This window comes from Phaenicophaeus curvirostris, chromosome 2 (genome assembly GCF_032191515.1).
Source record: "Phaenicophaeus curvirostris isolate KB17595 chromosome 2, BPBGC_Pcur_1.0, whole genome shotgun sequence".
Lineage (NCBI taxonomy): Eukaryota > Metazoa > Chordata > Aves > Cuculiformes > Cuculidae > Phaenicophaeus > Phaenicophaeus curvirostris.
The window spans coordinates 8,394,451-8,417,885 of NC_091393.1; the positions used below are offsets into that span (position 1 = coordinate 8,394,451).

At 42.4% G+C, this 23,435-nt stretch overlaps 1 protein-coding gene across 4 annotated transcripts in view; it reads left to right on the forward strand.

Moving 5' to 3' along the window:
* Positions 1-23,435, forward strand: part of BACH2 (BTB domain and CNC homolog 2) — a 196,213-nt gene that overhangs the window by 99,501 nt on the left and 73,277 nt on the right. For all 4 annotated transcript variants that reach the window (XM_069851245.1, XM_069851242.1, XM_069851244.1 and 1 more), the window contains one exon: positions 7,080-7,231. The gene's annotated coding sequence lies outside the window, so the exon portion shown is untranslated. The remainder of the gene's footprint in view (positions 1-7,079; positions 7,232-23,435) is intronic.

Sequence of the window (23,435 nt, forward strand, 5' to 3'; positions counted from 1 at the left end):
TAACTTGGGTGCCTCTCGGGGATGAAGGCTTCCAAACCTCCTTCTCTAGACCAAATGAGTCCCTTCTAAGGTAGCATCAGCAGTGCCGGGGATGCTCGCTGGCACATAGTATGCTTGACACACTGCCAGTATGTGTCCCCTGAATGCCTTCTGATCTAGAAACTGAAAAGTGGCTTTTCTTTGATTGGAGGTGCAGTCTAACTGTTAGATGCAGTGAGTCTTTGCTTGCATCTGCCATTAGTGGAAGTCCCTGGCTGTGCCCTGAAACAGAGCAAGATGTCGAGGAACAAGTGCTGGCAGATGGACCGCCTTGTTCGTAGCAGAGGTGGTGGGAATGCCCAGATGACTTTAGCCATTGTGACACAGCTCCACAGCTGTTGCTAGCTGATGAGTTTCCTCAACCACATTTTCTTTTTCTGCTTCAACCTTTTCCTCACTGAACTGGCTGCTGTGCCTGATCCATGAGTAGCATCTGTGCCTCAGAAGATGAGTGTGCTAATGGTGGGACAAGGTGTCTCACTGACCCATCTACCTTATAGCAGCGGGGTTGGTTTTATAAGCATGATGCATTTTCCCCATTGAAAAATTCTTTCTGGTTTTGCCTCTGAAAGATTTCTGGGAAGTGTAAGTATTCCTCTCTACTTCACATTTTTTGTGAGGATTGCTGGGAGAATTAGCCACACACAGTGAAGCCAGCAGCAGTGAGACAGCCACAGCCTCGTGCAGTGTTCTGCAGGTTGAGAAGGCGCTGCACACACGGAGTGCACAGCATAGTAAACCTGATATCAGCTCACAACTAATTATTTGTCTATAAAAATTCCCCTGCTCGCTATTTTGCTGTTAGAGGCTTGTTGGTGAGATATATGACTCTGGCTAAAATGAAGTACCATTTCCTTATTCTCAACATTACTATGCATGGCCTCTCTGGCTTTTCTTGTTAAGCAGATTTGAGTAGGGAACACATTTTTTAAGCCCTTTCCCATCACAATTCTGCCTTTCTCCTTTTCTGTTTGTTACAAGTGAAAATAACCAACAGAACACCTTCAGGTCTTACAAATTTCCCCTGCTTGGTGTGTGTATGAAGAAGGAGGAGCAGCCCCTTCACATGAAGAGCAGCATTGTCCTGCTCTCAGCCCCACCACAGCTTGCATAGAATAGACCATAGGGATGAGTGGGAATGAGACAAATGGGTCCTGCTGCGCACGCTGTGCCTATTGTTGCTTCTTTCTGGTGAAGGAGATGGAGATTATCACTGCAGGAGAGGGAATAGTAGCATTTGGCCTCTGCTTGGTGGGGTTGGTGACCCAAAGGGGAGGTAGGTTCCTGGAGGAATTGAGCTTGATAGGTTGAGCTAGATGCCTCTTGGCTTTTGACTTTTTGTAGCACATCTTCATTCACTTGGAGCAGCCACTGCTGTAGCTCAAAACCTGGGTTCCTTCTGCTTCATAATTTTATCCTCACCTGTTACAATCTGCATTTATATGAGCTAAAGGATAACTTTTTCACTTCATGCTAGAGCACAGGGGACCAGCTGTACAACTCAAGAGAAAGGCTCGATTTCTCCTTCCCTCACGTCCCTACTTCACAGGCTGATGAAAATGATACCTTGAACTGAACTTTCTGAACTGGTAGATGCATCACTGACTCCATCCTGACCTGAAATCACCTGAAAATTAGTTTGTCTGATATTGTAGGATGGTAAGCTTTTTTTCTGAATACAGAGTTAAAAAAGGGAGCAATTCTGAGCTGCTGCCATTTCTCCCAGTCACAGTTAGACGTAGTTATTTTTGTATTAGAACTTGGAGGAAAACCAGTAAAGATGTCAGATAAACCTTTCCCAAAATACCTGTTTGTGTTAATACTTAAATATTGTTCATCTTTCACAGCAACATCTTTCACATCTGTTTCCCACATGTTGAATCTTATGGGGAGTTTTTGTGGTTGACTGTGGCCTGTTGTTTCATTTTGTATGTTAACTGTTCTCTCAATTTGCATTTTTTAAAAGAAATCAGCAGTAAAAGTCTGACTGTGATAACTGTTCAACGCGGGAACATCCTTTCAGTAGGGCAGGCATGTGTTCTCATGGTTCCCATGCATTGGGGCACGAGTCCCAGAGCATAAACCCAGTGAGCTGTATCATTTTGTGCTGCCCTGGAAAATATCCTTACCCAAGAGATGCAGTCCAGATGTTGGCTAGTCCAGTATCATCTTCTGAGATGCCAGGCCCACGGAGAGCAAATGCATCCTCATCACTGAACCATCTTATTTTCTCCTATATTTGTATTAACCAATACAAATAAGAGAAATAAGGAGAAATAAGAGGAGAAATAAGACTAGGGAGAAATAAGACAGATAGATACCTGAATTTTCATCAGATCTGACACAAAGTATTCAGCTGTGACTTTTGCTGTGTATTGGTTTTACTGTGTGGAGTATAAATATTCATCTTGTGCCATGTGATAATGTTGTTCTGTGTGGGTCTTTCTCACAGCATAAATTAACTTTCCTTTTACACTAGCCATTCCTTCATGATTCATACTACCAAGATAAAATATTTTCAGTGTGGCTTTATTTTAAATCAAGTGTATTCTGATGATGAAGTCATTCAAATTTTACATTAAAACATTTACAAGTTCCTGTGGTGATGCTCTTGAACTACAGTCTCCCACCTCTCCTAGCCGAGCCTGATTGTTGTGTCACAGAGTTAACTGCAACCAGAGAACAAAAGAGGGTGGAAAATTCCCCCCAATGTGTTCTACAGCTCCTCTGAGGGTTTTCCATTTAAGCCCAGTTGGTGCTGGGGAAAACAGCTGAGGAAAATTCAGTTTGCAGATCCTGGAGTGCTTCCCTGGCCATCACAGGGCAGCAGCCCTGTGCCCTCCCCTTCAGTCAGCCAGCAGTGGCTATCTTGCTGCTTCTTCTGATGACTTTAGTTGTGGTTTCTAGCCAGACTGATTCCTCTCCTGGTTTTGCCATTGTCTGAAAGAACAGCTCAATCTCATCTCCACTGATCATTCACACAGCTTGCCCAGCGAGGGGCACGCTGCAGAGCCCATCCCCATGGTCCTGGATGGGTATCTTCCTGCTTCTGGTCCACAATTCCTTGTTTGTGGTGGTCTTATGCATCCTGCCTCTAGGCACCAGGGAAGAAGCTGCTGTGCAATTCGGGCTCCTGCTTTTGGCTGCCCTGGCCGAACAGGGCACACGAGCACAAGCAGGAGTGGTGGATGAGCTTATTCCTTCTCTTTGGAAGAACCAAGCAGAATATTAGCAAGAAATTAAATGCACTGAAGCCAAGTCATGCATCTTTTCTTACATAGGTATCGATATCATCTTGGGTTTAATTTACAGATTTCAGAGAAAGATCCTGTACTAGATGTCAGGAGTGTTGCAAATGCCTTCTCAGCCTCAGGCAATCCTTCAAGGAGTTGCAAGCTATGGATGTTCCAATGAAGCTCTTTCAACTAGAAAGAAATAGTCCTCAGCTTCTCTCAAAAACACACCAAACATAAAGAAACCATGTTTGCTAATCTGTGGTGGTATTGTATGTAACAGGCTTGGATCCTTGTCTTCCCTGGGATGAATTTCTGCACGTATGTGCAAGCAGCATTGCACTCCACCAAGTGAGGCATCACTTCAGAAAACACCAGCTCTGTTTGCACATCAGCACTCACTTCTTCCTGCTTGTTGCTGTGCAGCCTTCCTTAAATATTTTTTTCTCACGTCTGCATCTAAGAAGCTTGTCTTGTCATGCAAGTTCATTTTACTTAGCTCTAATTTTACACACCCATTGTGAATATGGATCTGTTTGCTAACCCTGAAGAACTTACCCGCTTCGTCCTCTTAAGCATCAAAGCTGTCATTATTTTACATTAACAACAAAACATCTTTTTGAAACGCACCCTTTGTGTAACAGAAATCCAGGCTGGAAGGTGTTCCTTGAAGAAAATACTTCTTTAGCTTCATGAATCCTTCTGCCAGTTTCAGGATCTGGTGCATTTTCCTTTATGTTTGCATTCTTCAGTGCTAACTTGAGCCTCCAAGCAGCACTGTAAGCCCTCAAAAAGGGGTAAGAGGATAACCTGGATCAAAACTGTACCAGAGGTCATTAAAGAATGTAAGGTGTTCTTTTTTTTTTAAAAAAAAAAAAAGCTTATGTCTTGTTTGAAGTCTTTTTGGTTTTCTAGCTTTCTAAGTGCCTGTGAAGGCAAATTTTAAAATAAAGTTTCTTTTCACTTCCAATGACTCCAGGAACTGGGTCTTCAAGTTAACACTGGGCAATGATTTTTTGGTCTCTCGTGATCCCAGACTGATTGCCCACTCATGCAGGTGTGTGCTGAGATCTGAGACTTTGATGTAAGCAAGCCTTGGATTGGAGAGTACATCTTCCCCTGCCTAGGATTCATCCCTTTCCATGCTGCAAACTGTGCCAGTTAGCATGGTAAAATGCTGAAACTTCTCTTCAGTAGATGCTCTGTTGCCTCTTTTGTTTCATATAAGCTCAGTTTTCATGTATTTCCTTTAAATTTATAGTTGTAGCAACAGCTTTACTTTTAATAATTTGCCTGTTTCAGAAAGAAAATACTTTTATTGAATGGAAAGTAAATAGAAGCCCTCATGTTGAGTGTAGGCGAGGGGTTAGGTTTCATTCTACCCTAAGCTGACCCCTGGACAGAGAGATTCCTGCTTTCATGTTTTAGATCATGTGTAAAACCTGATGCTGGCTGGATCATCCTGCTTAGGGCAAGAATATCTAGTGAACATGGAGAGAGATACAAAGTCAGACGTTTGCAGAAGGGAATGAAATGTTTGGGATGCAGCCTCATGCTTTCTACAGCAGTGAACATCAATCACACCTTCTCAGAAAAGTGTGGTGCTGAAAGCCTTCCCCCCCTCTTTTTTTATCTTGTTTCCCTGTTCCCCACTTCTGTTTATTCTCCTGTCTTTCTGATATGCTGTGGCAAGTGCAATTTTAGCTCAGAAAACTAACTTGTCCTTGAAAAAAAGGGAGCCTTCCCTAGTCTTATTCCCTTGGCCATTGAGTAAGCAACAGTTATTTTTGTTCTACCAGTGATTTATGACTGAACAGATTTGGAGTTTATATTTTTAGGTTTATATTTTCATAGGCAATTTAGATAATGTGTATTTGTGACTATAAATATGTGGTCCTCTTATAGTCTGTCATTGAAAGTTGTGCCCTGATGGAGAAAATCATATAAACTGATGAGATGTAAGCATTGCATTCTTCAGGTAGGCTCGGCATTCTTTTCAGTACCCATATAGGTAGTCTTGAGAGGTAGCAGGATTTTGAGCATCTGTTGGTAAGTCATCTAGGAGGTTGCCATCCAGAAGAAATAAGCTGCTTTTCCGAAGTGATCCAGTTCTCTGCAAGGCTTGGAGTAAAATGCTGTAGTGTCAGTGCTCAGAAAGTGTTGAATGTATTCTACCAGAAACCACATACTTATAAAAACCAACAACGAAACCTCTTTCGTTTTCACTGCTTTATCTTTTCAATTTTTACAGAGTTAGTAAACTTTTTTTGAGAAACAAAAAGTTTTTACTGAAAAGTTCATTTTGCAAATTTCAGGAGAACAATAGTCCTCTTAAATAAAATCAAATGTTCTCAATTATTATTTGCCTTCCCCTTGTCTTCCCCTTTGTCTAGCCTTAGTTGGTGGTAATGCTGCAGATACAGCCCTTGCAGTGATCCTGGGAAGATAGATACTTGCTACTGCTTGTACTGCTGCTGTCCCCTTCTGTTCAAAAGTAAATCATCTTCCTTTCCACACCTCAACACCAAATTTATTCAAGTAAATAATAGTTCAGCATTTAAATGTGGGGTTTTTTCCAGGAAAACAGTAGTGTTGCACACCAGTGCAACATCAACTTGAAAACCCCTGTACTTTAAAACTAATTACTTCTCCTTCCACAAGTATTTCCTTCCCACCCTCCTCCCCAACCACTTCAGAGCGCAACTGCTTCCTTGATAGGTCGGGGAAACCTTTTAAGAGTCAGCTGGGACTGGATGTTGGGTGGGATTAGAGCTGTGTGCGGATGCTGGGATTCAGCTGCTGGGGCGATCCACCTCCTCGTCCAATGTGCTGGCCCCAGCTCTGTTCTCAGCAGCTCTCCCTGTCCCAGTGTGCCTCCCCTCTGGGAACTACGCCCCACGCCTCTTGGATGGCAGTGGCAGCACAATGAGTTTGCTGTGGGCACATTAGCATTTTTTTTTCCCTCTCCAATTTTCTTTTGACGTGGACTGGCGTGACAGGTAGCTTTGCTTTAGGGTGGATAGAAGAGCATGACACACATTGCATTGACTGGGAATACCGAACTATGCTGATGGTGTTTCTTCTCTGAAGCTCCCCAGAATAGAGCAGAAATAAAGGGACAAATTTGATGTTCCTGACTTAAACTCCGCAATAAAATCAAAACAAAATTTTACAAAAGCCAGTATTAATTGTTATTTAAAATCTATTAGATCATTTTGCTAGTTTTGTCGGGACACCTTTCTGCTGGGATGCATGGTTTCATAGGACCACAGAATGGTTTTGATTGGGAGGGACTTTTAAAACTCATGCAGTTCAACATGCCTGCAGGGACATCTTTCAGTGGATCAGGTTTCTCAAAGCCCCATCCAGCGTGACCTTGAACACCTCCAGCGATGCAGCATCAACATCTTCTCTAGGCAACCTGTTGCAGTGCCTCATAACACTCATCATAAAGAATTTATTAGTATGTGTGCAGTAGTATCCATGTGCCTCCAGTATGATCTGGTAGAATAATCTCAGAAGTGTTAGTTTATCTCTTCTATAATTCTTCTCAGGGCCCTTGTAAGTCTGGGTGCTATACAAATGCAAGAAAAACATAGTCTTTGCTGTAGGTGTATACAGCGTAAAGGTAAGAGGAGGTATATAATAAGCATAATGAAATTGTCATGTTTGACATAAAAACATTTGAAAAAAAAAGCCTGCCCCCAAACTGGTTTTAGTATTAGAAGGAGGAGATGGGGAGGAAGGAGGGGTTTCATGAAGATTTGGTGCTTGAATTTTTCAATGACTGCCTTTATTTTATTTTAGGTTGCTATCAACTGAGTTGCCGGAACATTACCCTGCAAAGCTTTGGAGGGCCACTTCTTAATGGATTGCTGCAGCCTATTAATTTCTCCATTGATCCCGTTCCCTGCATCGTGAGAACATTTTAACCAGCACAGAACCTAGAAAAGTTACATGTAAGTCATGATTCAAATTCCTTTCTATTTAAAGAAGGAGAAAAAAAAAAAAAGTCTTGGGAAGGCAAGGTGGAGGCAGTAAACATTATACTTTAGAAAAATACTGTAAAAGCTGTAATTTAACAGCAAACATTAGGTGGTGAATAAATTGTTCCTGAAGTATTTACTTGCTTTTTTAACCTAAATGGTGATTGTCATTTTGAAGGTTTCTTTAAGTGTTCTGCTTCCATAGTAAACCATGGTGAGAAGTACTTAAAATAGCTTCTCTTCACCCCATCCCTCTAATTATGCTTCATTTTTCTCCACAACTAGCAAGAGTGTGTACACTTACCTTTCTGCACGTGCTCCACACAAGTTTGGAGGCCATCCTTTGCTCAGCAGGACTGCAGGCATCCCTATATTTTTCTAATCATAAAACCCATATCCTCCTCCTTTGAGGTTTCCAGAGTACTTCACTCAGAGAAGCCCGGGCATCGCTTCTTTCAGCATGTTGCCCCAAAAGGCTCTTTAAGCACCAGTACTATCTCCATTGCCATCCCCAGCCTTTTGCAGGTGGAGTTTGCTGCTCCACCTGGCTGTAGGAGGTGGAGAAAGCCATGCACAGATTAACTGGGGACAAAGGGGAGTAAGGGCATTGCAGACCCCTTCCTGTCTCTCAGTCTGGATAGTAGTTCCTGGTGCATCTTAATGCTTCTATTTTTTTCTCCTGAGATGGGGAGTGCAGAGATTTCATTGCACATCATGGCTAATTCCTTCTTTGAAACCTCAGAAAGCATCAGCTTGGGGTGGGACTGATGGGCTTTTGTAGACAGGAGAAACGGTTTGACCCATTTTAACTTGTCAGCATTCCTAACTATAATCCTGGGATAGATCTGCAGGTGGAAGAAGCCCCTAGACCATTACAAGGATGGCATGGGTGTGGTGGTCAGTGCTTGTTGTGATTGGGAGGTTTTTATCTTTCAGATGGTGGTTGGTATGCAGCAGCTTAGCAAAAGGCTGCCTGAGCCAGAGAAAATATAAAAATTGTGGTTTACAGTGTGGCACTTCACGTGTCTCCGCCTTGTCCGTTCACTGCAATAACAAGTTCATGTGACACAGTTTAATGATTAATCAAGACAGGGCAGTGAAGCGAACCACAGCAGTCATTCCTGGTCAGTTTTTCTTGAAAGCTTCCTAACACCATTTTTAATCCTAGGAACTGATTTGTAATACTACTACAAAAAAAAAAACAAACCCACCAACTTTGGAACTGAAGAGTTTATATTACAAATATACCTTCATTTGTGGTATTTTATTTGCTTATGCGGCACTTAAAGTATTATTTAAAACAAGAAAAGTCAGTTACAAAAGGAGGACAGGGTTTTTTAATGCATATGGAAAATCAGTTTTTAAAGAGAGGAGAATTTTTTTTTCTGGTGTGATGAAAATCAGCAACAATAATAATGAAGTACTAGGAAATGGAGAAAGGCTGGTTAGTAACAGAATTTGCTGTCAAAGAGGCCTTACAAGGTGTTGATTTGATTTTGTTTTCCAAAAAAGGGAGAGTGTTGCCATTTCATTGTGGACTTGGCAATATATGGTACGGTCATTAATCAGACCGCAAGAGCAGTAGTCATCTGACTACAGGAGAATTTTGAATCTGGCTTGAAACTTGTTTCTAGTGCTTGTCTTAAAAATATGACTTGTAACAACTAGGCAGGCAGAAACAACGCGTTGTTCATTAGTCCTGTTTAGCACTATTCCCATGAGATTTGGAAGCCTTGTTCATGATTTTTTTCAGGCTTTTCTCATGAAGTTTGAAAAGCTTATGATTAGGCATCTTGCAAATTCAGTATTAAAACTGCTTTGGAGGAAGTAACTTTAAAAATGGCACCTTCTTTTGGGACTTGAAAAAGCAGACAGAAACTAAAAGGATGTGAATGTCCAAGAAGCAGGTAGAAATTTTTATCCTCCTTCTTCTTGTGCTTCAGATAATCAGAAGTCACATCTGAGGACCAAATAAACTCGAATAGCAGTGTAAGGATATAAGAGCTGTCATCAAATCATCAAATATGTGCTTTTGTTTTTCCTTTTTCCTATTTTTACTATAGTCATGTTCTCGAGAGATGTCAAACATTTAAAACATGATATATGCTGTAACTTCTGGAAAACATATGTCTCACAGGTTCTTGGCCAGGGTTGCACCTGATATGGATGCAAATCTCTGCCAGCAGAGGTAGATGGAAAGGCAAGCTGTCAGTTGCTTACTTAATTTCTCAGTGTTTCCCACTGTCTGGCTTTTTTTGATAACAAACTGTTTATAACAATTACCTTGTTATAGCAATTCCCACAGAAAGAAGCGAACTTTCTGTTGTTAATTAGTCCTGTTGGAAAGAGCAGTTGTACCGGGTTGACATAGCAGTAACAACCATATTCTTCTTGCTTTTCCCAGGGTGCAGTGTATTTAGTAAGCAAGTATACCTTCCCCCTACTTCCATTTATTATTTAGTTTGAATAATACTACTAGGATGCTTATTGATGTGATCTCCATGAAAACAATATGTATTGATGTTTGAATTCAAAGCAGAAGGTTTCTTCCTTGTTCTGACGGAGCTGATTGCAAAACCCTGTTATAGCGTGTGTGTCAAGATAAAAGAAAAAAACATTTATCCAGGTCCCCTGAGAATTAATCATGTGCAGGTTAGACTGCATATGTTATAATGAGGGACTGCAGGAATTAGGGAGAAGCTGTGCTCTTTGCTGAGTGGCTCACACTTCATTATCCCCAACAGTCACTAATGGCAGCATACAAACTAGGCTTTGCTCGGATGCTGAGGCCATGGCCATGCATCGGAGCAGATGCTGGGCAGGGCTGCTGGCATCCCAGCAGAGACAGGCAGTGATTCCTACCAATTTCCACTCCCTGCTCACGTTTCTTGCTTTGTTTTACCCCCTGCATGTTTTCCTTTAAAAGCAGCAAAAATACCATATTAGCGAATGATGTTCTATATCTAATAAATTGTCCTAATTTGTGCTGCTTGTGCAGTGCTGATAATTCAACAAGGACAGCAAGTGCTCTGTTGATGCTGAAAACAAAAATCCCAAAACTCAGAAATCTCTGCACACAGATTTCATATTTGTTAGGTATGAGATGAGATGAGATCTTCAAAAATTTTTTAAAAAGATCTCTTGAAATCTCTCCCACCATCATCTGTAGGCAGACGTAAATAATGTAAAATTTCAAGGTGTAGATTTTGCTGATAAAATGTGTGTCATCTGCCAACACTACAGCCTGGGAAAAATGTATCTTTTTTAAAATCTGCACTGAAAGGTCGGGTAACTCGACTGGATTAAGAAGGAAATTAGATTTCTGAAAGTGAAGTCATATCTCTTTGAACATTGACTTACTCTAAGTCTGGGTACCAAACCCACTTCCCAGGTGCCACAAGATGTGGCCATATCTGGATTTCATTATTTTTTCCGGTACATTTTCCTGTTGAATGCCAGCTTTATGGTGGAGAAAGCATTTTCTTACCCATTTTGTGGTATCGGCATAGCAGGACTCTGCACCTTGCGCACCATTGTATGTATCATCTCCTGCCCTGATGAGCTTCAAAACCTCCTGTGTCATCTTGTCCCGAGTGTGGTGCTCGTAACAGCCAAAAAGTGTTTTCCTACAGTCTAGGGTAAATCTTTGCTGCTAATTAGTCCAGTTACTCCTGCCGCCTCCCTGTTGAGAACACATAAAGCCATTGATCACAGCTAGCACTGCATTGGTCCCTCAGTGTGATCTGGTGCTCCCTGGCACCATCAATGCCTCTGTACCCAAGGCAGGCTGCACCCCTACCCTAGGTGGCTGAGAACTGCTTTTAATGACTGTTTGCTGCAACTATATCTTGTTGGTTAAATATTTTTTCTAATTTATATATATGTATAAATAATATGTATATCGTATAAATAAAATATTTTAATATATACAATTTCATTAAAAATAAAACCATCTCTCTGGGCAGATCTATTCGGTATGATGAGAAAAACGCTGCTGCAGCTTCACACGCAGCAACTGCACATGCACATGTGTGTGGGTGGTGAGCTGATGTTCCTCTCTGGATGTTTCTGATCAAGAAAGAGCCCATGCTGGAGGCATCCCTATCTGGGGACACCCAGTGACTGTGGGCCATATGGCCAGGAGGAGCATCCTGCTTGTGTTTAGCAGGTACAGTGGAGGAGGACAGTGGTGTTTATTGCAATATAGTGGGCCATGGGAAACTAAATTACTCTGGCACCTCTCCCCTTTGCTGCCACTGACCACAGGTTGGTTTGTACATCACCCCAGTGGTGAGACGGGCCACGTGGGTTCATGGTGTCATTGATCTGTTTACTTGGCATTTCCCACGTGGCTGACGCATTGTGGCAAGGACTTTTATTTTTCACTGCGGTAGGTGACATCGTGTGTGTGTGTGTGTGTGTGTGTGTGTGTGTGTGTGTTTGTCAGCCCGAGGGACTGAGTCACAGCCCTCTCTCTGTGCGGGACCCGTGGCACTTCCCCTTACCACTGAGGTAGGGTGACATGCTCACCCATCTCCCCAGGCTGGCTTACCTGCCTGCGTGTTGCTTCATTTTTTTAATAAAGGAAAGGCTGAGAGAATGTGACAGCAAGATCAACTTTCTCTGTAAGCCAAACTAGTGAAAAGAAAAATCCATCTCACCACATCGGTTTTGTTTTCACTGCTCGTTCAACCTCTCCTCTCCCTCTGGCAGAGCCCTGCACAGTCATTCAGTGCCCGTCTTGGGGGTGGTGTGGTTGTTAGTTCAGTGGTGTATGACCCATTTATTTTCATAATACTTAGATACCCGCGCTTCTGTAGCAGTCAGCACACGGGTCCTACAACCTAAATCCTCACCAGAAAAGCACACACCTGATTTCAGCGGCGTGCATTGAGAGCAGGTGGCTCTGCGCTTGGCTTGCCGGGGTCTGCAGGAAGGCGATGGGATGCTTGGTCTAACAAGTAATTAATGAGCAGGTAAAGGTACATTTTTCCGGGGCTGGCACTTTGTCATAGATTATTTTGTTAAATATTGATTGCTAGCTTATGGGACTTGTTTCCTGTTACGATTTTCAAAGAGTTGAGAAGTAGAAGTGTTGTAGTGGATGCTTTTCTGGCTGTAATAACTTGCGTTTTCAGAGACAGCAAAGTAACTAAAGGCATGAAATCGTTCACTCTCTTTTCCCTATCTCCAGATGTGGCATCACCTATACTCCTGTTGAGCCTAGTCTTAAGATACACCTTTTTTCTGTACGTCTTTCTTACTCCATCAGTTCTTTTTTATTCAGATGATAATTAGGTTCATGCTTGTGTTGCTTTTGATAAATAGAAAGAATCAAGCATAGGACAACAGGAGGGTAAACTAGCATTGTAGTGGACATGAGAGTTTTAGGTGTAAAATTAAAGAGTAATTTGCAAAGCTACTTGAAATAAATTGGATTTAAACACAATGAAATCATCCTTGACAGCAATTTGTTTGAAGTTCTTCTACTATTATGAGTGTAAAGGGATTTTTTTCTTAATTACCAGTTTCTGGGTAGAGTATTCGGCATAATTTCTCACAGACAACTGAAGTATTAACTCCTTGCACCTCACTAGTTTGGGCAGTTGGGAGAGAAATTGAGAGTTAGGGAAAGATGGTTTCTTAATTTCATCATTTGAAAATGGATCAGTGATCAGAAGCCTCTACCAGGTAACTGAAAGAAAATAATTAATTAAATTTGTGAAAATCCAGCAGGATAGCTGAGTATACATATGCACTGCATGCAAATAGCTGTCTTTGATGTTTAACCAGAGTATAATAGCACTCTAGATACAAACTGGAAACAAAGTTACAGCAATTAGCTAGTTTGCATCCCTTGTTCAGATGAGCCATGAGTTCTGGGTTTTTTGCATTTATATACTTCTGCTGTAGGTGTTGGAAGTGTGGGTGGTCATGAAAAAGTGGTGGTTACAATAAGATTTTCCATTTATTGCCCTTTGTGTACAACTAAAAATAAGATTCGAGTGCTTTAGAATTTATAGAGCAAGTGTAATCCTTCTCTCAACTCGAATGACTGTGTTGCCTGCAGCTTCAGCTTTGTCTGGTGAGTCCCAGGCTTAAATACTTGTAAATGGGTCTCTATTGGAAAGAGAGGCAGGGTTTACTTGTGGTGTGGTCTAGCTACGTTAATTCATCAACTTCTTGTTTAAAACACTAAGGAGTTAGGCTTAAGTGCATAAGTAAGAAGTGGTGATGAAAGAATTTTGGATCCAGAATTGTTCTGCCCTCTGGAAAAAAAGCAGCTTTGGAGAGGACTAAAAGATCTGTGAAAATAGCCCTCCAAAATTTCAGTTGTGTAACTTGAACTGTTGATCCAGAACTTCATTTTTTGGCAAAGGAAAAATTAAAAAAAAAAATGAAATCTATACAGATCTGCTGAGCATCAAGAAACAGATTTTCAGGGTTAACTTTTGGCACATAAAATCCTTTTGGGTTGGTTTTTAGGTTGATGGTATTGAAATATGCTGTCTCAATATCTTTTCCAGGTAGTTGCACCGGTTAGCAATCTGCTAAATCAGTTGCAGTATCTTGAGCTACTAAATCTGTTCTGACCACATTAATTGATATGTCAGCTTATGGCAAAGAGAAACATTAAAGAGAGGTGTTGTCAGTGTGTGCGGGGAAATTCATAACTTCATGGTGTAAGGTTTGGTGTTGTCCCAGCTTCGCACATTAAGTAGCTGTGGCATTTCCAGAGAATGAATGCGTCTGTGCGTGTCAAACTTCTCGGGTTTTATGTCATTCTTGTGATGGATAAATAAAGAGAGCATCTATCCAAGAGCTGCTGAACCAAACGTAGAGACTGAGAAGTTGCTTTCTGCTTCATCACAGCTTGAGCTTCACCACTTGACCTGTCCAGGTTTTCCAGGCTTGGCAGGGTAGCAGAGATGTTGGTCTTGAGAACTGGGCCACGTAAGACAATAGTTTTTCACTCTGAGTAATGCCATGCGGCACAGAGGATGTGGGGTGCTGGGGGCACTTAGAGGCACACGTGCTTGTTCCATGGAATAGCCATGCTGCCGGCGGTGAGTATTGCATTATGCAATATGAAATCCCTTTAAATTAGCTTGATGTAACCCTCCCCTTCTTCTTAGGAGAGCTCAGTGCCTGTTGTTGCTGCATTACTTTTGCCTTTTTGCCAAAACATGTGTTTCTGCATTTACATCTGTGTGTGCCCCTTGCATAGTCTCCTGCCGTGGTGCAACGTACACAAGGCAAGAGAGATAATGCAGTAATCAAATTTTAAATATTTCAGGTGGGAAGGGGCAAAACTTCAGAAATAATTAGTTTCCATGGAAGTGGTTGCTGCAGGGAAGTGGTTGCTGCAGGGAGTTATATTACATCTGTTATAATTGCCGGCATGTCTCAGTCCTGCAGGTGACCAGATGCTGACAAGCGGCATAAACGTTTGTTGTCATTTTTTCTGTGGAATTTTCCCTTTTCAGCACAGATGTAGTTGTTTTTTTCTCCCCTCCCCACTTCTTTCTGCTGCTGCGCCTGATGCAGATGATTTCAAACCTGATGGCTTTGAAAGATAACGGCAGGAGAGAATGCGTCGTCATGTGGCGACAACACTCATGCGCCACTCATCACCGCCACAGTTTCCAGCTGGATAAGACACACTGGTCTTTTCCAGGGGTATTGCCGCACAAGCTATTTTTAGAGTGGCACATTGGATGTGTTGTGCAACTATTAGTACCCGTCGCAGGGCTCTTCATTTTTTCCCTTGTATGGTGATGAGGTTTTTAAGATGTTTACCTTTCTCTTGAAGTGGTCAACAGATCTCCTTTTGATTCTTTTAACCACTTGCAGAGCTGGTCCGTGGGGTCTGTGGGATTGTGTTTTCTGGACACAGTTTGAAGGGAACAGCCCTGCATGTGTCTCCTGAATTAGGATTAGTATAAGTAACTGAAGCAATGTGGTTGAGGTTTTCAGCTGAAGAGCTCAACCTGTTGCGTTGCATAGCAGATCTGCTACCTCAGGAAACCCCCAGCTTTTTCTTTTTTTTTTTAACTCCCACAGCAAACAAGCTGCACTCAAGCATTTTTGTAGTTGTCACAACCTCTTTCTATGGCTCTCAGCTTCTGCTGTCAACAAGGAGTCCTTTAAACAGCCACCTCAGCTGTTACTGCTCCCGTGATATACAGGAGGTCCTGTGAAAAGGTGGCAGCAGATCCCGGACAGTTGGTGGTCCCCTCCTGTGTACCTGGGAAAGATGACAGACGCTCAGTGATGCAGTGCAGCCTCACAGTGAGAGCAGAGCTGGGCACAGCAGTTCACTGCTGGTTACATCTGTTGCTTCCTGGAGGAACAGAGGTGGCCTGTTGCAGGCTCCTTATTGCATTGCTCGAATAGCGCAAAAACATTAACAATGGAGATTTGCTGTAATGGTGTGTTCAAGTGTGTCTCTGCCAGCTTCACTTCTAATGCACTCAGTTAGGGAACGCTTTGGAGGTTGCTGCTAATGGATGAATCTTCTGGAAAATTGGAATTTTTAAATCAGATTGACACTTTGGAGTGAGAAATATAAATCTAATGAGAGTATTTCAGCAGAGGTTTGTAATTAGGAATGAATGGAGGGAATTTGTATGTGCAGTCTGCAGAAGGGCACAATGGAAGGTGAAATTGCACCCTCTGTGCTGAATGAGGGATGAAAGCCAATGTATCAGTGTCATGGCATGACAGTGTAGAGTATAAATGATACTGTCATTGAGTGCTGCAGAAGGTATCAAGGGAATTCCACTCCAGTAAATTACATTACTTAGACAGACCTGAAGGCATTGTGTCTGAATGATTGGAGGGAAAAAAGGTTGTCAGCGCAAAGCAGAAGATATTATAGAACAACTGGCTGCAGGGTTGGAAAGTGGTGTTTTTATGATGTTTACCATGCAAAGCTCTTCAGATGCTTTTTGAATTATTTTTGGTTGAATTATGAATGTATTGATGAAGCAATAGTATTTTTTGAAGTGGTGTTGAGAGTGGATACCAGCCTGCAGCAAAGGATTGAGCGTGCACAGGTCCCATTTTTTAAGTAGGAACTGGGATTCCTTCAGGCTTGGGAAAAATGTAGTTGTGTGTTCCAACTCAGGCAGTGATCTTTATGCATTGCTTCATTTGACTGAAGACTTGCTTTTTGGGCTGGATTTTTGTTATGGATTAATTCTTGCATAGGTTTACAGGGAGGGGAAAGTTGTTACTTTTGTCACTAGCAGTGTCTGGGGCTGGATCGTGGTGAACAACAGGAGGTCACGGGACACAAACTTTATGTTCTCATTTAGAGGCACACAGACAGCATGGCAAGGTCCGTGATTTGAATGGCTGGGAGCATGATGTCATGGTGACAGTGCATCAAAACTCCACAGACTCTCATGATGCATGAGCTGGCACATCATGCGTATGTGTTCCTCGCACTGTTTTGCTTATTGCTCACCCAAACCCACTTCTAACACCACCTTGCTTTCCCCAGCCACAGTGATTACGTTGAATGGATTAGTTATTTCTCGGCATTTTTTACTTTGTAATGACCTATTACATCCACCCTCAGAGGGGCAGTACCTCAGAGACAGGGCTTAACTGCTTCTCCGTCTCTGACCTCACACACAGACAACATCTACAAGCTCCTGTCATTTCCTAGTTTGCTCGTGGGTGACACAACCCAGCTCCCCCAGTTCTCCTAAACTGCCACTCGATGATAAAACAGCTTCTCCCCAAAGATCCTACATTTCATTCCTGCCCTGCATAATAAGCAGTGCCTGCCTTGGGACTTTCTGTAAAACTTCAGCAGACTTTGTATTGCTTAAAAACATTTTTTTCCACCTGCCTACTCATGAAAACATCACTGAAAGTGCGTGCTGCAAATAATGATAAGGGAGCAGACTTCATTTCTTCTCTCTAAAACTGGATTCTCAGCAAAGCCTACACATGGCAGGATGGACATGCAGTACAGTTACATTAGCAGTCCTTAGTGTACATTTCTTTCTTGCCTGGAAATACCATTTTAAGTTGTCATGGCATTAACCAGGAAATCACAGAATCACAGAATCGCTAGGTTGGAACAGACCCACTGGATAGTCGAGCCCAACCATTCCTATCAATCACTAAGCCATGCCCCTCAGCACCTCATCCACCCGTCTTTTAAACACCTCCAGGGAAGGTGACTCAACCAGCTCCCTGGGCAGCCTCTGCCAGTGCCCAATGACCCTTTCTGTGAATTTTTTTTCCCTTATGTCAAGCCTGAACCTCTCCTGGCGGAGTTTGAGGCCATTTCTTCTTGTCCGGTATAAATATAGCCAAACTGAAGAGTACTGTGCCTGGGAAGGCTGTGGTTCAATGGCAATGGCCTGTCCTCCTCAGGATGCGGGATTCAATCCTTACAGCCTGTAGCTAGAAACCGCAGCATCAAAACTACAAGCAATGTTGAAAAGTGTGAGACATCTGTGGAAAAGAAAATGCCCTGCATGGCATGGGATTAAAGAGTAGAGCAATTCATTAGAGGGTCCTATTCATAGACAAAGGTGAATGGATGGAAGCAAAGTGTAATTTCATAGAATCATAGAATAACCAGGTTGGAAGAGACCCACCGAATCATCGAGTCCAACCATTCCTATCAAAAAAAAAATTGTATCTATACTTCCCATATTAAAACCAGAGTCGCATACATTTTTTTTCTTTTTTTTTTTTTTGCATGTTGGGAAAAGCTAAAGCTTTTTCTTATGTTCAATGCCATTCCTACAGTCATGGTTGAGCAACATTTTCAAAATGTGGCTTTTTGTAGGCATCCATCAATCCACAGAAGACCCATTTGTTCTCACTGCCCTAGCCATCCATATGATGCAGTTTTCCTCTTCCCATGCTGGTCTTGCATGAAAGCCAATAACCAACGCCTGTGAAGTCACCAGGGTCATTCATGGGAACAACGGTGCAAGACTGGATTTAAATGCTGTAAGGTACCGTGACTGCAAGAGTGGAGTAGAGAGGGAGGAGGAATGACCAAGCTCTATGCCTTAGGGAAGACCGAGAGACTAACCGATATACTTTAACTGAGACTGATATTGAGCCTGCTCAATCAGATCGGTATCCCCTGGCAAATGTATTTTGTTGTGTAAATGGCTCCCTGCTGTCCCAGAAGACTATCGCTATCTCTTCATATCTTGCACAATGGATTTCTAAATAAATCAATCTTTGTGCAGGAAGGCTGTGGTTCAGTAAGCCCAGCTTGCTAACAAGTCAGTGGTTTAATCTTAATTCTCCCTGCTAGTGCTTTTGATAACACGGGGGTTTTAAAGTTTGACATAGTAGAAACTTGTCTATAAACTCTGATTTGCTTGCCAGAAAGTCAACCCATTACCGTTAAATCCCCTCCTATCGTTAGTGTTATTAAACTGACGATTGATGTGTAAAAACTGCCATTTGCACGAAGTACCCAAAACTGCAGTAAAAGAGACTTTCGTTCTGACTTGGTAAGGAGAAAGTAAAAAAAAAGCAAAATAACACTAGATCTAACAGCAGAGATGTTCATATGTTCTGAACAATAAAATCATTTATCCATGTATGACATAAATACATGAGAATTTAAATAATGAGTGATCTCGTGAAATGCAGCAAAACACACACCACTGACATTGTGAAATTTCCCTTCTCTAAAACCCTCTTCTGAGGGAAAAGCAGCTTTGCTTTTGCTTTGAAAATCCATTATCATAAGCCTTTTTATAAAAAAGAAACACTTGTCTTAGTGCAATATTAAAGCAATTTTATACCCTAAGAACAGCTCTTCTGTAACATAAAGTGCAATCCTGTGTGCATATGTAATTGCAGTTTATAATACTTCTCACAGTCCTAATTTCCCCAAAATTAAGAAATCCACTCACCTTTTTAGGTTTTTCTTTTCCTAATTATTTTTTGTTCTCCCTGTTTTTCTTCCCCAAAAGATCCTTTTTTAAAAATCCCTTCTTAGGTGAGAAAAAAAAGGTGCAGAATGCTCTCTGGATTCATTGCAAAACACTGTTTGAAGGAAGCTTTCAAGAGTTTAGCTTAAAAAGTTTCTGCCTCTTCCAAACTGTGCATGGGTGACACTGCTATTTTGGGAGGCAGTGCCATCTGCATGCTCAACCAAAAAATGGGGAAGATGTTCCTAGTTCTAGCATAGACTTTTGGGTTGATTCCATGTAAAATTGCCATCTGATCTTTGCTCACGTTTCCCCTCTCTATAAGCTGGGGAGGCAAGGCCACTCACCTCTCCTACCTTCATGACTCCCAGGGGAAAGATGTTCAGCTCATGGTTCACAATGAGCGAGTGAAACATGGTTGTTCAGACCAGGTGCAGTCTGTCACAACATATGAAGTCATTAATTCATAGAATCATATAATGATTTTGATTGGAAGGCACCATGAAGGTCATCTATTCCAACCCCCCCACAGTGAGCAGGGACATCTTCAGCTAGATCAGGTTGCTTAGAACCCCGTCCAACCAGATCTTGAACATTTCCAGGGATGGGGCATCTACCACCTCCCTGGGCAACCTGTGAATCTCATGAGGTTCAACAAGGCCAAGTGCAAGGTCCTACACCTGGGTTGGGGCAACCTGCAGTTTCAGTATAAGATAGGGGATGATGTGATTCAGAGCAGCCCTGCGGAGAAGGACTTGGGGGTGCTCATTGATGAGAAGCTCAACATGAGACAGTAATGTGCACTTGCAGCCCAAAAGGCCTGGGCTGCATCAAAAGAAGCGAGGCCAGCAGGTCAAGGGAGGTGATTCTGCCCCTCTGTTCTGCTCCTGGAGTATTGTGTCCAGTTCTGGAATCCTCAACGTAAGAAGGATACGGAGCTGTTGGAACAGGTCCAGAGGAGGCTACAAGGGTGATCGGAGGACTGGAGCACCTCCCATAGGAGGACAAGCAGAGAGAGTTGGGATTGTTTAGCCTGGAGAAAAGAAGGCTCCGAGACGACCTTATAGTGACATTCCAGTACCTGAAGGGGGCCTACTAGAAAGCTGGGGAGGGACTTTTTACGAAGACGTGTAGATCAACCATCTACCAGCGCAAGCGTAAAGGTTGCAGGACCTAGAGAGGACAGTAAGACTGGGTGGAGAGGGATGACAGGACTTGTAGGAAGTGCAGCTGTGTTGAAGGAAGAGGTTGACGTGAGTAGGAGCAAGGTGGAGTCTGTGTAGTATTTACTGTGATTCCATGGAAATAGCACAGAGGAACATGAAAATGTAAGAAGAGGTTACTGTAGTCCTGTATAGGTGACGCAGACATCTATCTGAGGTAATAGAGATTTAAGTCTGTGTTATATTGCTGGAGAATTTGTAAATGCGTATGTATCATCATTACAATATCTGCCTGACTGGCAAAATGTTTCATCCAATCTCTGTTGACAGAAGAGATTGCCTACTGATAATTGCTTTGCTTAAGTGTCTGATAATGTGCCAGAAATGAGAGCATTCTCTGTTAGGTCATCTTTAATTATGCATGTGCCACCTGTCAGCTTTAAATCTGGAGAGTATTAGTTTTCTCATTGGATTTAGAGTAGGGAAAAGAAGGAGCCTTCAACAAGAGGCTGTTGCAAACAGTGTGCCTATGGGTGAGTTTCACAAGCAGTCTCCTCATCTTCCCTAGTCATGGATAATACTGGTGGCACATGCGGAAATATTTGAAATATTGCCTAAGCTAGCTGACATAGTGATAGTTTTCACAAGCAGAGGATTTCAGACCATCTGTTGCGTTTCCTAGTTTTCCTTTTTCTCCATTTCAAAGGAAGAGAGAGCACTGAGGTGGGAAGGATGCACAGCAAGTCGAGGCAGTGCAGGGAGGAAATCTCCTCCTGAAAGCACATGATAAAACTAATTCAGGCCAATGAAGACATGCCAGTGTAATAGGAAACTAGGGGCTTAAAAGGCTGAAAAACAATAAGGATGGGTGCTTTGTGGAAAACCTCAACAGAGGGAGATGGTAAAAGTCTCTGAGAATATTAAATTAACAGGGTTGCCATTACCAGGCCTACTTATGATATTAAAAATTACCTTGGAAAGGAAATTTATCTTTGTTTGGGGTGGGGAGGCAGTAATTGTGTGGGAATAGTTGAACAGGTTTTTAGTTTGCAGGAGAATACTAGCTGTTTATTTGGTACAGTAATAGATTTTAGGAATCTCCTGGGGTTTCTGGTCTCCTTTACTCCAAGGCCGGTCTGAAGAGCAGGGAAGGGATGGTTGTTAGTCCTCTGAAATGTATCATTTGTACTGGAAAATAGGAATGGTGTTTGTTAAACTTCTCACGTGCTTTTGGCAGAAGAGAACATGACTTGTGCTGTAAAATGCTGGTTCTGCTGCCTCTTGCGTACGTTAACAGAGTGGCCTGTGCTTCCCCCTCTCTGGGATTTTGGTTTTCCAGCTTCTGTCATCACTGCCTCCGCCTCCTGTAAGCAATTCCTCAGTTACACTGTTTAGCGGGTGCCTATCATTTTTCCTGGTAATATCGTCAGCCAGTGCTATTTCTGAAAATCTGGGATTTGGAACAGTAGGTCAGTTTATAAAACAAGACCAAGCGCAGAGGGACAGATGGCTCTGGATGTAAGAGCATGTTTCTATTCATCTCCCATTTAGCTTTTGCTGATGCTGTGTCATTGCACACACGTTTGAGGCAGTTGTACCAGTTTTGCACCTGTGAAGCAGTAGTTGCTCCTTTGCTGCAACAATTGGCCTATGGCACTTGTCACATGCACCCCTCCACTCCTGGGGGCTCCAGGACATGCTCCCTCTGCAGAAACTGGCAGTGCATTTGCACCTGAGGACATGGAAAGGATTTGGGAGACTAGTGGACTTTCTGCTCTGAAATCTGGCTGTGTTTTTCCTGATCTTTTCTCCTTGCAACTGTACTGGATGAAGGTTGCCTGGTTATTCTTTTGCTCTGGATCAGGTTGCCTGACTCACTTTACTTCATTATTCTTATGTAAATGATGACAACTTCTTCATCCTCTGTTGTGCTGCAGGATTTTATTCAGTTCATAGACAGAATCTGGTTGATCCACATTTGCTCACTTCTCTCTCTTGGCATAGTGGTTCCAGTAGCATCACCTGGATGCAGCTGAACTTTACAGAGCTGAAATGGAAAAGTATGGGGGTATGCCACAATCTTTTTTTGCTCGCTCATGATTTATTCAGCCTTTCTTTCCACCCTCCTATTGCATGGTAAAGGGCTCTCCAGTGTAGCAGTGGTGATTAGAAGGCACCTCTTTCATACAGGCTCCTTCGTTAAATATAAGAGTGTATGCATCTCATTATCCTTGTGCTACTGCTGAGCTGTGCAGCACCACTGAGCACTGTAGGAGATGTCCGTTCCAACATTTTGAGGGACAACCATACTTGAGTGAAGGCAGTACTCTGCTTTTGTCTCCAAAAAACGAGGCAACTAGATGAGATTTAAGGATATCTTTCAGGATTAAAAAAATACTTACTTAAAACCAGACTTGAAATAATGAAGCAAAATTGCCAAAAATAAGGAGAAGGCAACAGCATGCCTTAGAAAGGATTTTTCTGAGCTCTTCTGGCTTGCAAGATGTGGTCACAGGAGGGGCTTCAGCTATCTTCTCCGTTTCTCACAGGGACACTTGTTTAACATGTCTCCTGTAACGTGTGGTGTGTCGCTGCTTTTAGGCTTCACACTTTTTCCCTCGCATTCCGCTCTTCTAAAAACCCTACAATAAAACTTTTCCTGTGTCAGAATTAGTATCTGTTCTAGTAGACACTTTATACAGAAGTCATACTTTTCTTTCCCTAGCAGTGCAGTAGCACTTGGTAGTGAAGCTGGTGAGATTCAGAGCAATGTGTTTACATTGTGATATCTGACTGTATACACTGCTAATTTTACGAGGAAGGGGAACCCTTCTTGGGATAATGAGTTTTGCCTTATTTATAGACACATCCTCCTGCTGAAGGACGTTTTTCCTGACTCCAAGTCAATTGTTGACTGCAAGTATTGCAGGAGTTCATTGTGAATCTCATGGTACGTGTATGCTTATATATACACAGCACAGGCAAGACAAATCCAGGTAGTGAAGGCAGCAATGCTAAACAGTGTAGCAGTGCCCAGTAGCAAAGCATCTGAACGACCAACGTGGGCCAGATTCCAACTACTGTCTA